The sequence below is a fragment of the Triticum dicoccoides genome, chromosome 7A (assembly GCF_002162155.2).
Source record: "Triticum dicoccoides isolate Atlit2015 ecotype Zavitan chromosome 7A, WEW_v2.0, whole genome shotgun sequence".
In the NCBI taxonomy this organism is placed as follows: domain Eukaryota; kingdom Viridiplantae; phylum Streptophyta; class Magnoliopsida; order Poales; family Poaceae; genus Triticum; species Triticum dicoccoides.
The window spans coordinates 131,197,763-131,208,313 of NC_041392.1; the positions used below are offsets into that span (position 1 = coordinate 131,197,763).

General features: G+C 40.7%; 1 long non-coding RNA gene across 1 annotated transcript; it reads left to right on the plus strand.

The window, feature by feature from the left end:
- The first annotated feature begins 8,787 nt into the window (after positions 1-8,787).
- On the plus strand, positions 8,788-9,642 carry LOC119334284. The gene is made up of 2 exons (XR_005161264.1): positions 8,788-9,115; positions 9,321-9,642. It is a non-coding gene; the product is annotated as an uncharacterized LOC119334284 (long non-coding RNA).
- The last annotated feature ends 909 nt before the right edge of the window (positions 9,643-10,551 follow it).

The following is a 10,551-nucleotide window of genomic DNA, read 5'->3' on the forward strand; positions in this document are numbered from 1 at the left end:
CTTCTTCATTTTTTGTTTTTCTTTTTGTTTTTTCTTATGTTTGTTTCCATTCTATATTTTCGTATATGTCAAAAACATTTTTTTAATAAGCAATAACATTTTCTAGTAAGCTTATTTAACATTTTAATACTTATACAACATTTTACAAATACTTTTTAATATATTCCAAATACTCGTTCAACATTTTTTAATCCTTGTTCAACATTTTTTAATACTTGTTTGACATTTTTAAAATACTTGTTCAACATTTCTTACTACTTCTTCAACATTTTTTCAAATATTTTTTTTACATTTTGATACTTAATCAACATTTTCAAATACTTGTTCAACATTTTCAAATACTCGTTCAACATTTTTTTAATACCAATTCAACATTTTTCAAATACTTATTCAATATTTTTCAAATACTATTTCAACATTTTTTAGTCCTTGTTCAACATTTCGAAATACTCATTCAACATTTTTTAAAACTTATCCATCATTTTTAAAATACTTTTTCAACATTTTTAATATTTAAAAATACTTGTTGAAATTTTTTTCACACATCATTTCAACATTTTTAATAAATATTCAAAAAAATCAATACTTGTTCAACTTTTTTAATACTTTTTCAACAATTTTTAATACCTGTTCAACAATTTTTAATACCTATTCAAAATTTAAAATACTTGTTGAACATATTTTTATAGATTTTTTATTCCAATATATATATATATAGAATATATTAAAGTATAAACAAAAAGTAACCAAAAAACAAAAAAGGAATACGGAAAATGGAAAGAAAAAGAAACAGAATGGGAAGCTGGAGCTTCCCGCGCCGCTGGACCATGCCCCATGAGCCCCCCGACGCGACAGAGGCCCCTATTTCTCGCTTTCTGCGAGAGAGAGAGGGAAAGCTCCCTGAAGGATAAGGCTAATTGGACCGGCCCACGCGCGAGAAAGGCCACACCATCGTTTTCCTCTCTTTATAAAATTTTCTGATTTGTTTTTTTGCTTGCAGAAAAAATGAGAAAAAGAATGATAACAAAACATGAACATTTTTTAATAAGCGATAATCTTTTCTTGTATACACATTCAACATTGTCCGAAGGCTTATTTAACATTTTTCGAATATTTTAATACTTATACAACATTTTTCAAATACTTTTTCTACTTTTTTAAAATACTCGTTCAATATTTTTTAATTCTTTTTAACATTTTTAATACTTTTTCAACTTTTTAAATACTTGTTCAACATTTTTTCAAACAATTTTTTAACATTTCAATACTTAATCAACATTTTTAAATACTTGTTCAACATTCTCAAATGCTCATTCAACATTTTTAATACAAATTCAACATTTTTCAAATACTTGTTAAATATTTTTCAAATACTCTTTCAATATATTTTAATCCTTGTTCAAAATATTTCCAATACTCTTTCAACATTTTTTAATACTTATTCAGCATTTTTTCAAATGTTTTTCAATATTTTTAGTATTTCATCAACATTTTCAAATACTTGTTCAATTTTTTCACATGCTTATTCAACATTTTTAATACTTATTCAATATTTTGAATACTTTTTCAACATTTTTAATTACTTGTTCAACAATTTTCATATTATTGTTCACCATTTTTTAATATCTATTCAACATTTTCCAAATATTTGTTTAACATTTTTCAAATACTTGTTCAACATTTTTTAAATACTTGTTCAACATGTTTTTGTTGCTGAAAAAATGCGTTCACTGGCCAGCCCGATACTGCTGTTGCTCGCTGCGAGAGTTACCGCCTATCTCGCTTGATGCGAGAAATAGCGTTCACATGCTCTATCTCGCTTACAGCGAGACATAGGGGCGCGCATGTAGGCTAGCTTGGTCAAGCCCACAGTATTGATCTAGAGTGTATCTCAGGTCCATGTAAGCCAGAATGGACCAATCAGAAGCAGGCGTGGAGTTGTGGAGAAGGTATCCACGGATTTTTCTTTTTCGTAAAACAGTGAACACCGTTTAGCTTGAGAATCCATAATCTTTACTCTTATAAAAGTCAAGTTGATGATGATGGTGTGCCTGCCATCTTATAATATAGACGATTTGATCTATATTTAACGGATAGCAAGCAAACTATGGAAATTTTGCAAAAAGATACCTGCAGCTCTCTCGTTCATCCTTATCTACCACAACTTCGCTGTTGAGTAATTAAAAAAGAAAGCTTCTGAAACAATCTGGCATGGTGCCGCTGACGGCGTCGTTCATCTCCATGCCTCCACTAAGTCCGACCACCAATCACCACCGCGCCCCACTCCTCCTCACCTTATTTCTCATCTCTCACGAGATATCATTTTTTTGATGAAATTCTCGAGATATCATTTTATTGATAAAATTCTAAAGATATCATTAGTTTTTACACATGAGATTACTTATGCATGGGTCAATCACAACAGGTGTTTTGTAAAAAAGAAAATGCATCTTGATGTTCCGTGCAATATGCAGGGCATCTTGCTAGATCAAAAAAGAAAAAAGAAAAAAGAAAAAGAAAACTTGAGAATTCCGGGAGATGACCAAGTGCCACCATTTCTCTATCACGCAAGTCGTTTCGTGCGAATGTTGCTGGATTGCTAGAGTCCAGTCCATTTTCTTCACGAGACCGGCCGGAGTAGTACGTCCCTATCTCAAATTCCCATCTCCATGCACAACCACTTCACCCGATGATTGCCTCGCCCGCTCATCCGCGCTCTCAAGGGTCAAGTCTCAGCATGAACACGGCGCCCGTGCAACGATGTACATGAATCTATGATCCGATGGGTCATGCATGACGTATACTGAAAATCGTCTCCATCTTCGCGTAATTACCTTAATTAATCGAGTAGCAGCTAAGAGCCACCCGCTCCAAATCATCCAAGAGAGCGACGCGGTCGGCGAGGTGTCGGCCCTCGTGGCACGTACCGGCCAGACATTCGTCCACAATTGCGCCGACGCCGCCGTATGAACGAGCCGAGCGCGCACCGACCCGACCGATCGGCATCGCCTGCGCATGTGCGAATGTGAAGGAAGAAGCATGAGCAGGATCAGTGATCTGGTCTGGTGCTGGTAACCGTCGTGAGGAGCAAAGCAGGGACATATCACATCGAGAGGACGCACGCTGCGTAGAAATTTTACGGCCGTGGGCGATGCGTGGGAGCGGCACGGAAACTCTGCCTTGACCCTTGACCTGTTAGACCATCTGATCCGCACGCCCGCAACGAGTCACTGAAACGAATGGTCACACTTGCACAATCACGCTCTGTCACTGACGCGCTTTGACACGAGGGTCGAGGTGCCGACATGACCCGTGAAATAGGCCGGCGGACGCCGAGCGAGAGTGGTGTCTAAAAAGGAAGGCCACAACCACCTTTTTCTATTTTTTTTGCTTTTTTGTATTTTTTCATACTTCAAAATATTAAAAATATATGTATTACGGAAAACACTCTTCAAAAGAATTTGAAAAAAGTTGAACAAATATTTGAAAAATATTGAAAAAGTATTTAAAAATGTCAATCAAGCATTTGAAAAATATTCAACGTGTATAGAAAAATTGTTGACCATGTATTAAAAAATGATGAATTTTTTTATCATGTATATAAAGATTCTAATCAAGAATTTGAAAAAAATGCTGAACAAGTATTTGAATGTTGAATGTTTATAAAAAAATGTTGACCATATATTTAAAATGATGGAACAATTTGATCATGTACATAAAGATATTAATCAAGCATTTGAAACAATGTTGAACAAGTTTTTGAAAAATGTTAATCAAGCATTTCAATAATGTTAAATGTGTTTAGAAAAATGTTGATCATGTGTTAAAAAATATGAATATTAAATTTAAATTTTTTAATCAAGTGGTTGAACAAAAATTTAGAATGTGCATAGAAAATGTTGACCATGTATTAGATAATGTTAATCTTGTATTTGGAAAATGTTAATCAAGCATTTAAAAAATGTGTGTATAGGAAAAATGTTAATCATGCATACAAAAAATGTTAGTCTTGTATTTGAAATTTTTTAATCAAACATTTGAAAAAGTTTAAATGTGTGTATATGAAAAATGTTAAACGTGTATTAGATAATTGTTGTTGACATATACAAAAAAGCTTGAATGAAAACCAAAAGAAACAAAGAAAACCAAAAAAGAAATGAAATAAACCAAAGAAAAAAAATTTAAAAAACTAAGAAATAAATGGAAAAAGAAAACCAAAAAAGAAAAAAAATGGAGAAACTCGGATCAACTTGCCTCAAGTAGGTCACTCCCTTTTAGTTATCATGAACTGTGAGCGGGAGCGGTGGCTAGTCGCGCTTGCTATGTTCACGGCGACCAGGGATTGATCCTTCGTACTCCCCTTTTCGCTTCTATTTTCTTAAACTTTCCACGAAAATGGGTCGGCCAAGTAACAACCACGACCACGAAAAACCTCGACGCGAGACTTTCTACGGACTTGCTTAATGCGAGATATAGTCGCCGTGGCGAGGTTAGGCCCACAGCATTGATCCAAAGTATGTCCCAGGCCCATGTAAGCCAGAATGAACAGGATCGAAACAAAGGTCGGCGTGGAGAAGGGCGGATCCTATTTGACGCGCGCGTGCATCAAGTAGCCGCGGCTTCGCTGAACTAGCGACGACGATGCCACACGCGCCTGCCCACTTCGGGGGCAACTTGTTTTGGGAATCTTCTAGAAGGTTCCCTGAACCAGTTTTCTCATGTTTTTTCTTCTGTTTTCCGATTTTCTTCATGTTTTATGATTTTTTCTTTCTTTTATTTTCTTTTTTCACCTTTTGTTTTTTATCTTGTATCTTTTTTCATAAATTCAAAAATTTAAAAATTGATCAAGTTTTTAAAATTTTGTTTAAACCTTCAAAAAATGTTTAGAATAACAAATTTTGTTCATTTTTTTCAAATTTTATTCAGGTTTCAAAAATGTCCGGGAAATGTTCACCGTATGATAAAGCAATGTTCATTGTGTATAAAAATATGATCATCGTACATTACAAAAATGATCACTGTGTATAGGAAAATGTTTGCCATATTGGAAAAAATGATCACTGTGTATAAAACATGTTCACCGTTCAAATAACTGTTCACCTTACATTAAATTGATTTTTCAAATGTTGTTCATAGTTGAAAATAATGTTCTGCAATCGAAATTTGTTCACAATTTCATTGATTTTTTTGTTCACGTTTTCTAATTTTTGTTCACTTTTTCAAACTTTGTTCTTTTTGTTCATGTTTTAGAAAATTGGCCATGCTTATATTGTTCACTTTTTCAAAAAAAAAATCATGTTTTAAATTTGTGTTCATGTTTTCCAACTTTTGTTCACTTTTTTCAGAAACTGCTCACGTTTATATATACTTTTTAGAATTTCTATACTTTTTTCAATATTTCAGACATTATTCACATTTTTGAGAAAATATGTTTACAATTTTCCAACAAATGGTTGAAACTTTTTGATTTTTTCTTAATCTGCCGCTGCATTTATTCTTAAATGTCCGCGCTGTCTATTAGTCGCTTACACTTGGTTGCTCAAACGGTAAGAATTTGTACCTTTTCTCCAAGGGTTGCGAGGTCGATTCCGTGAAGAGCTTAATTTTTGGGGGATTTTCTGGTTGTATGGTGCCAACGGCACGTCAGGAGAGTCGTGTCCGGAAAAGGTCTCCACGGATTTTTCTTTTCCGCGAAGCAAACACCCTTAATTCAGCTTGAGAATCCACAATTCAAAAACAAAAAAACTTGAGAATGTTGCTGGATTTCCAATTACGGGAGATGACCAAACTGCCCTCATTTCTCCTTCACACAAGTTTCATACGAATGTTGCTGGATTGCTAGTCAGTCCATTTTCTTCACGAGACGGCGGGAGGAGTAGTACGTCCCTCTCTCATCACTAACCATGCATGACCGCTCCAACCGATGATTGCCTCAGCCACCCATCCGCATGTCTCAAGGGTCAAGTCTGGGCATGAACACTACGCCGCGCAACCATGCACGAATCTATGACCCGATTGTCATGCATGACGTGAACTGATAATCGGCTCCATCTTCGCGTAATTACCTTGATTAATCGGGCAGCAGCTACCAGCTCCAACTCATCCAAGAGAGCGACACGGTCGGCGACGTGTCGGCCATCGCGGCACGTACCGGCCAAACATTCGTCCACAATTGCGCCGCCGCCATCGTCAGGAGGAGAGGTGCGGGGTCGGGAGCAGAGGTGCGGGATGGAGTAGAGGTGCAGTGCGAGGTCAGGGGCAGCAGTTGTATTTTTTTAACTGAGATTGGAGATTAAAAAAATAAGCATATTTTTTAGACTAACATGCGGGCCTCATCTGTAGTAACGGTCAAAATAAATGAAGTTGATTTTGCCGTCACGTCTGATCTAACGGGTGTGTCCCACATGTCATAAACTTGTTTAAATTGCCTAAACTGACTAGTTTCCGAAAATGATACTCCCTCTGTCGCAGAATATATGAACGTTTTTGACACTATGCATAGTGTCAAAAACGTTCTTATATTTTGGGACGGAGGGAGTAGTTTTTAGTCATAAAATTTAAAAAAATTAGCAGTTTTTAGTCAGTTTTCAAAAAATGTAGCTCTATTGGACGGTAACCCCTGCTAGTTTTTTGTCAGACACTCATGATCGGCTCTGGTGGTGATAACTGTCGAGAGAGAGAGAGGAGCGAGGCCAGGGACATATCACATCGAGAGGACGCGCGCTGCGTAGAATTTAGGGCCGTGGGCGGAGCGACACGGAAACTCTGTATTGACCCTTGACCATCCGCATCCGCTCGTGGCGAGAGTTACACCTGCACAGTCACGCTCTGTCACTGACGCGCTTTGGCACGAGGCGCCGGCGTGACCCGCGTAACAGGCCGGCGGACGCCGCCGAGGTCGGAGCGAGAGTGATGTCTGAAAAGGGCATCTTTGGAGAGGAAATTGGAACGTTCCTGGAACCTGGCAACTCACTGAGATAGTACGTACTATCTAGTACTCCCTCCGTTCCAAAATATAGCGCGCCCACGCTTTTCGAGGTTCAACTTTGACCATAAATTTAACCCACGAGACCGACTGCGGCGGGATCAAAAATTATATAATTAAAAACTTTTTTTGAATACGAATTCATTGGTATAATTTTTTCGCCCGCCGCAGTCGGTCTTGTTGATTAAATTAATGGTCAAAGTTGAAGCACGGAAACCGAGGACGCGCTATATTTTGGAACGGAGGGAGTAGGAGGAAGGACTGAACTTCCACGCAAGCACGCACGGTAAAATCAGGGGATCTTCCAGAACCGTCACTGCCCCGATCTCACTGGCCGTGTCAGTCAGTCGGGCGCCCGGATGTCTGTGATGGAAGGAAAACCATGGGCGGCTTCCATATCTGGACTAGTCGTTCCCAATCTGTTTTACTAAATTCGTCTTTAAAAAAAATCTGTCTAAACAAAGTTTAAGTGAGCCGTCAAGTCTACGTACGGGCCGACTCATTGCTTTGTCAGCCTCTCCAGATTGAATAGGTTGTTAAAACCGAAACAAAAAAGAAATTGTATGATTGCCGATGGGCAAGGTGTTGGGTGGTCATTGGTTCAAAAACAGGTTAGAGAACACACGCAGCTGGGAGTTCTCTCATGCATGCATGGTTTCGGGGCATGATAACGTCCATCTGCATGCACGTACGCGCTGACGCAGCGCGCAACCGTGACACAAGCTCCGAAGAAACACACGCAGAAAAGACATCGAGACAAGACGATGCATGGCGGCTAATCACGCAGTCGCAGTACACTAGGGACCTGGCGGCTCACTTGGTTCTTCTGCTCATGCGCGTTATCTATAAGCTAACCGTGTCCCATCGATGTATCCGATCCAACCCCAAGCAGTATGATACTGACAGTCTGACACGGACGCTTCTAAGTGTAGCCAAACGAGACGGACGCGCTTTTCCTAGTTGGCATGAGCGACAGGCGATTTAACATACTACGGACGCGTACGTCCCAATCGGCACGCGGTATCAGGCACGATGAGTCGATGCAACTGATTTGCGTGCGCCCGGATTGCACGGGTAAAACACCCCTGCCCACTAAAACGCATTTGCTAACTCTCATGCAAGTGATTTGTGTTTCATGAACATGGCCAAATTTGATGAATGTTCAATTGTCTTGTAAGCTGAAGGACGTGTTTGCACTATCAAAAAAGGTACTACGTAAATAAGGGGTCGATCGGCCCGGGAATTCTTACCGCGTTACGCAAGTGAAAGCAACTGAGGAAGCCTCGGGGAAGGAAGGGAGCGAGCTGAGCCACATGCAGCGCAGTGCAGGAAAGCAAAGGATAATGGATCGATCGATCGAATTAACGCGGTTCGGTCTTGCAAGCGTAGGTAATACCTGCATGGACGAATGAAATCTCCACGCGGTCGTCGTGGGATTCTCCGTTTAGATGTGTCATGCACATGTGGCTCTTGGATGTCCTACGAAGATAGACATCCGACGATGGTTACATACACGCGCGAGCGTGCTGCGCACGTACCGACGTGTACAGTTACGGCCTGGGTTTCATCGGTGCAACTTGTACTCCGATGCATATCGAATATTTCTTCTTCTTGTTATGAACGTGCATGTTTACGTAGCAACCAAATCGAGCGTGCGGACGTGCTTCGCCCAGATTGGCACTGGCGCAAACCATCCCTCCCATTTGCAGGTTCGCTTTCTGCATCGGACGTCCCAACGACTCAATCCCCTATATATACATGGCCCTGGGCTCACGGCTATCGAGCACCTCAGACCTCACCATTCGGCCAGCCTCTCGCCCTCCTCTGCCCTTGCTCTCTCCACCGTCCTGCGCTCCGATACTCCCATATGGCACCGTTCACGCGCCCAGCCCCACGAGCCACCGACTCCCCTAGAGTTACACCGGGACGCTACGTCCCCCAGAGGGGCCTGGTGCTGAAGCGGGTGCTCAAAAGCCTCCTCTCGTGGCTGCTGCGCCGCCGCCGCCGCCGTGCCGGCCGCCCCTGTCCCGGCAGGGGCGCCGCCGCGCCGCCGGGCCGTCGTGGCACGTAGTACTAACCATCAACCACCACCTCTCCTCAACTGGAGTGTATCCGTCAATTATTCTGCAGGTACGGGCGTGCGTACCTACATAGACGCCGTTGTCCTCAAGCCGTTATTTTACCCATCACTCTTTTTGGTTGGTTTGGTGCTCGGGCAATTTCAGTTCATTTTCCCTTCTGGTTTTCCTCGAGTTTTCTCGGTCCGCTTCGATCTTGACGGACCATGCATAAACTTTTTCCTGGCGTTGGTAACGTATATACAAATTCATTTCAGGTCAGGTCAAGTCGTACACGTCCGGTCCGGGCCGGCGTCACAAGCGGTGACCCAGCTGGCCGAGACGTAGACGGGTCAACGAGTCAAGCTATCGGGGTTGCTCAGGATGGTGGCAGAAAACCAAGTGTTGCATCCGGCCTCCGGTCGTCAGTCAACTTAATACTATTGTTTAAAATACTGGATACATATAGATGGACCACACGCTTACTGACGGCATCTCTTGCTGTTCGCGTGGGGCGTGCATGTGTCTCCACGCTGTAATAGGTCATGTTATTTTTTCGTTTTTTTCTTTTATATAACACATATACCTGTTTTTTCGTTCTTGATGGGCCGAATTTCATAATATTTGCGGTGAATTCTGATAATCCATGTCGATGTCGTCTTACTCTTCTTCTTTTGGATCTTGTTTTTTGTGAGGCGCTCGAGCATGGACGAATATGCAAATGGAACCATTACTTCGGTGAAATGATCCTGCGTTGTAAGGCCAGCGAGGGCGACCAAACGCGCACCTCCGCCAAGCCTATATGACACCCGCGTGCGCCGTATAGCGAAGACTCCTTTAAACGGGCTGGCCCATGTCACGGCTGTTCTGGTGCATTTTTTATTGACATTTCCCTTTTCCTTTTTCTTATTTTCCTTTTCCTTTTCTATTTCAGATCTTGGTCTTTCTTCTGTTTTTTTGTTTTTATTTTGAACCTTTTTTTATTGGTTTTGCAATATACAGTGAACTTTTTTTCCGAATTTATGATGAATATTTGTTCAGTACAAATTGTACTTTTTAAGTATATGGTGAACCTTTGTCAAATAGAAAATGGATTTTTTATAATATACAATGAACATTGTTTTTATATTACTTTGAACAGTTTTCAAATATAGGATGGAATTTTTTAATTGCCGACTTCCTAAAGAGTACCACTAAATCTAGCAGTCCAAAGACTAAAGTCATGAACAACTTTTTGTAAGGTTACATGAGCGGTGTGACAGTGCCCTTAAAGCCCAATGAGTTTCTGGAGTCCCAGATTTTCCAGAGGATATTGAGTGCCACTGAGGGCCAAATGTTGTCATCCTGGTTATCGAGTTTTCTCTATCCAGTTCGATCTTGACGTAACATGCATGAACTTTTTGTTGGCGTTGATGTACAAAAATTCATTTCAGGGTCAAGTATTACACGTCCGGGCCGGGCCGGTGTCACAAGCGGTGACCTGGCTGGCTAAGACATAGACGGGTCAAC